Here is a 5,456-nt window from a genome sequence, read left to right as displayed (position 1 = left end):
CCGTCGCCGTCGCCCCGCTGTGAGCTCTCCCCCTCTAACCCCTCTCCCTCGCCCCCGGCGGCCACCATGGGCGCCGCCCCTCCCCGAGCCCATACACACACACACAAGCATGATGAACACACACACACACACACACGTATATATGTATGAATGCATGTATATATTAGTATATACGTATTTTGTATGTTTAATTAGTTTAGATTTTTTAGATTATTGTTTTTTCACTAGTATATATGTATGAATGCATGTTAGATGGATATAATTAGTGTTTAATTAGTATGGAATTTTTTTATATAATGTTGTTTTTCTGTTTTTTAATGGATGTATAGAAGTTGTTTTTTTCTGTTTTTAGTGTTAGATGCTTAATTAGTATGAAATAGCATATAGAATTTTGACATGTGCAATGATAGCATAATTAGTGTTATATAGAAATGTTAGTTATCAAAATCCAATCATTAAAAAAATGTTACTTTTTGCGGGCATATAGCTAGTATTTGTTCTCGACGATGCCCGGCCCGCATCCTCGCCGTCGACCCTTCCGCGACGACGTCCGGCTGACCCATGTCCGGGACTGGGCTCCGCCGGGCTGGCACTGGGAGGTGCTGCCTGGAGGGGCGCGCCGCTTGATGAGGAACCCGGCCCCGGGTCCCGTCGTCGACCCTGATCTCGTTTGGTGGCGTTCGCGTGGGCCAGTTTCGGCGTGGAGGGAGTCGGCCCAGCCGGAGGTGGTACGTCGCCGTGTCAGGGAGGAGGACGAGCACGTCCATCGCTACATGGTTGCGTTAGAGGGCGGCAGGTTCTCCAATACCTGGTAGTTTCTTAAGGGATCTCACTTCAGCTATGATCCTGTGAGGGTTCCTTCTCTTTGGGTGTCCACCGCCCGCGCCGCAGGAACCGCGATTGTCCTAGATTCTTCTGTAGTATTCGATCTTTATTAGCTACCTAGCCAGTGATGTATACGATGTTATATCTATTATTCGAGACAATGTATTCGAGATTATATCTATTATTCGAGACGATGTATTCGAAATTATATCTATTATTTGAGACGATGTTTTCGAGATTATATCTATTATTCGAGACGATGTATTCGAGATTATATCTATTATTCGAGACAATGTAATTTGAATACTAAATTGTTTTATATTTCTTTTGGATTAGTTAAATAAAAGCTATGACGGACAATACCGGCAGAGAGGGAGAACAGGCCATGTTCGATATGATACGCCATCCTCACGGGCCAGATGATGATCAGAATGAAGAAGATTATGACGGCTCCGAATTTCTAAACAACACCGGAGAGGATGATATGATATTCGATCGCGACGACCGAATTGATGAAGTCATGAACTATGATTATGATGATGACGAAGAAAATGCTGATCTTGAAACAACAAAGACCGGCGAGGTATATATATTTATATAAGCAGGCATCTGGTGATCATCACATGTTTTAAATGACTTGAAGATATATTAATGAATCGATCTTTGTTCTTTCAGCCATCCGGATCGAGCAAATCTTCAGGCAAAAGGACGAAACGAGGCCCGAACAAAAAGTTGAAGGAGGGCGTAAAGTACAATATCGAGGCAATCAGACCTAATGGCGAACCATTAGCGCCTAAGAAGATTGCGGACAAGTTCGTTCATCAGTGCGGAGTTCTTGTGAAGGACCAACTCCCGATCTCCCTTCAAGAATGGAGAGAGCCAGCAAAAGACAAAAGACAAAAAGGCAAAGAGGACGCTGCTCCACATCCAGATGTTACTTTTGTCGACAAAAAACAAAAAGATCTGCTTCGGGATACTCTCATGGAACATTTCACCCTACCAGATCATTTCACAGAAGCAGATGTGCAGAAAGTCAAGGACGCTGCTCTTAGGAAGATGGCGGTTGCATTCAAGAACCACAAGAATCATGAATGGGACAAGTACGTCAAGGGAGGAAGGAAGACTCCAGTATTCAAGGGAACACTAGAGAACCAACGTGCTCATTGGGACGATTTCGTGAAATTCAAGGATTCGGAATTAGCTAAGGAACGGTCAAGAATAAACAAGAAGAATGCCGAAAAAAAGGATAAGTTCCAAAGCTGGGCCCAGGTGGCTATGCGGTGGCAATGCCTAAGTGGGATAAGTCTGAGAAAGAGATGGAGGATGCAGGTGTCACTCCGGTTACTAAGAGCTGGCCCCCCAGGGTCAGGACTTGGTTCTATGCGCATGTGGGGGAGTTGGACCCGAAGACAGGCAATGTTTCGACGAGAGCAAGTCTGAAGGGAGCCGACGATGCGATACTTGTTGCAATAGAAGAGGCATGATCGGGGGTGTTCCAGCCCAACAGAGAGAACGACGAGCTTACGCGTGCCCTGGGAAATCCTGAGCACCCGGGAAGAACACAAGGCAAGGGCGCTATTCCGTGGTATGAGGGGTTTTCAGACTGGAACACCAACTACAGAACCCGTGCGAGAAGGAAGATTGCGTAGGAGAAGAAGAGGAAGATGGAGGAGGAGCAGAGGAAGCGGGACTATGAGCGCCTTCAAGGCCTAGAAGCAAGTCAAGCGGAATTGGCAGTCAAATTCCAGCGGCAGCAAGAGCAGATCAACTCACTTACCCAGCAAAGGGGGTCTCAGCAGCTGCAGCAGCTAGCGAATGATCCAGCATTGGATAGCACCGCCCCATCCATGCCGAGAAGCAGCGTGGGTTCCGCCCTGGATGACGCAATGCTGGATAGATACCCCGTGGATGACATCACGGAGAACACTAACTGCGAGCTACACGTCAAAATGAAGAACATACCCATTAAGGTGGCGGACGGCGTTGCTTTTACAAATCCCCCTAAGGCAACCTTCCATTGCAACCCAATTCCAGCGGGCTATGCTCGTGTCTTGGTTGATGAGGTGGTGGACCCATATTCGGAGCTACAGCTTGACATTCCTGGAGGTGACGGCGAGCACTTTCTCGGAGAGGCCAAACATCGTATCATCAATGGAAAAAGGATTGCATCATCTTTCGAAGGCCATCGACACCGCGTCAGCCGACTCCTCGTCGAAGTCCGCCACCGAGTCAGCAGACTCCCGCTCCTGCAAGTCCACCAAGTCCGGCAAAGTGTCAGGCCACTCCTCCTCCAAGTCCGGCAAAGTGTCAGGCCACTCCTCCTCCTCCAAGTCTGCCACAGCGTCAGACGTCCACTCCTCCTCCAAGTCCGGCACAACCTCAGGCCACTCCTCCTCCAAGTCCGGCACAGCTTCAGGCCACTCCTCCTCGTCCAACTCAGCCCCGTCAGCCGCCTCCACTGCCTCAGGAATCGCAGAAGAGACACCCCGCAGCTATGGTGCGTAGCGGTACGAGTCGAGGTAGTACAGGAAGTACAGGCGGAGGCAAGCGATATAAATATGGTCCAAGCCTCACGCCTCTTCCGCAGAGGCCTTATGACAAGTCCGAGGAGGAAAACACGGTCATATCGAAGGCCGAGGTGGAAGCCCATTTTGCACCGAAACCGCCACCGCCGCCAAGGAAGAAAGTGCCTGAGGAAACGATTGACCACTTCATTCGTATGGCTCAACCACCAGCTCCCAAGCCTGTTGACACAGACTATGAGCGCCACATCAGGAAGTTAAATCGAGCACGTCTACGTAAGGAGGCGAGCTCGGGATCGAGCAAACAACAAGTAGCTGTCAAAAAATGCGGGAAAACCATTCCCCAGCTGGGAGAACAGGCGGCGCAATCGATCCCCTCGCTTGTTGTGCCAACAACACGTGACAGTATGCGCGCCCAATATTATTGTGGGCAAACAGTTTACGTTCCCGAGGTGGGCAATGTGGTAATAACCAAGGACCATATAATGCAGGCTGAAGTTCTCAACATCACTGTTGGACAACTCCTCGAGATCGAGCCCATGCCTGTGCTTAGAGAGGATGAAATAAAACGGAAATATGTCCGGGGCCAACCTTTGGTCGAGCCAGACAAGGTCAAGAACCTCCCAACGAGAATGTATGAATTGCATCAATGGTACATGAACATTACCAAGATTTCAGATCGATTGTCCCTTATGGTGAATGTCAAGGAGGAGCATTACTTCCATGAGAAAGCTCTGTTCGTTGAGTATTCTGAACTGTTTCAGTTATAAAATCAAGACGCACTCGACAAATCTATCGTCAGTTGCTATTGTCTGTAAGTGATTTCTTTCTGTAATTTAAGTCTCAAGCTAGCTGTAGTGATCCTTTTGATCAATCATTACCTATAATTATCCTCACTATATTCTTTTATGTGGTATTATGCAGGATGAAGATGTATGAAATGAGAAAAGATGGACGCTTTGGCATTGGGTTCATTGACCCAAACACCGTTAATGAATACACATGGCTAATAAATCCACATCATCAAAAGGACGTAGAGGACAACATGCTAGAGTTCTTGAAGCGCCTCAAATACAATGAAGATATACTACTTCCTTACAACTTCCAGTGAGTCACACTGTCTTGTACTACAAATTCTCTGTTTTTGCCTACTAGCTAGCTACATGTTTTTGCTTACATATGCCCGCTTAATTAAGACATGTAAACGTGTGTGCATGCAGATTTCACTGGATCTTGTGTATCATTAAAGTTGACGCCGGAACAGTTGAAATACTGGACTCACTACTCAAAGAAAATACTGACTATAACATCTTGTTTGGGATAGTCAACAGGTAATTTCAATCATTATTAACTATATATCTCGGCCTATTTAGTTTGTCATTTCATGATATGAACTATTTAATAACCCCTTTATTCATTTTCTTTGTCGGCGGGCAGGGCTTGGGCAAGGTACATCAGCGTCACGGAAGGCGAATGGAAAAAAAAGCTTAAATGGTTTTGACCCAAGGTAAGTAATTAAGTAGTACTAGCTAGCTAGCTGCCATCTCTTTAATTATCATGCTTGATTAATTATTATCTGATCAAATTCCATTCTCGTAAAGGCCCTGAAGCAGGCGCAGGAGACTGATCTGTGTGCATTCTACGTTTGCAAGAACATTCGCATGATGGCATCCGAAAGGAGCAGATCTCAAAGACAGGAATGGGTACGCTTGTCAGAACACTATTCACAATTTTTACACCATTATCGATATCTAGTCACACAACTAATACACATGCATATTGATCTCCTTCTTAACAGTTCAGAGAGCTGCGAGAGAAGCTCCTAGAAACGGAGCGCGTAGAAGCACTTCAAGAGGAAATAGCGGGATTTTTGCTCGACCAGGTCATAAATCCGAAGGGAGAATACTATTACCCGCTACCGCCCCCATGAAAACCACTTCCAATTGTCATCGTGCTCCGAAGGCACCAATTAGGCTAATGCCACTGGCTCCGAAGGCAACATGCATATGTAGGAGAAATTGTATATAGCTATACATGTGTGTATGTGTGAATTAATTAATATGGTGGTTTGTGAGACATTGATGATATATATATATGCATGATTGGTTC

Source organism: Triticum dicoccoides, chromosome 4A (genome assembly GCF_002162155.2).
Source record: "Triticum dicoccoides isolate Atlit2015 ecotype Zavitan chromosome 4A, WEW_v2.0, whole genome shotgun sequence".
Taxonomy (NCBI): domain Eukaryota; kingdom Viridiplantae; phylum Streptophyta; class Magnoliopsida; order Poales; family Poaceae; genus Triticum; species Triticum dicoccoides.
The sequence above is the reverse complement of the archived record's forward strand: the minus strand, read 5'-3'. Positions refer to the sequence as shown.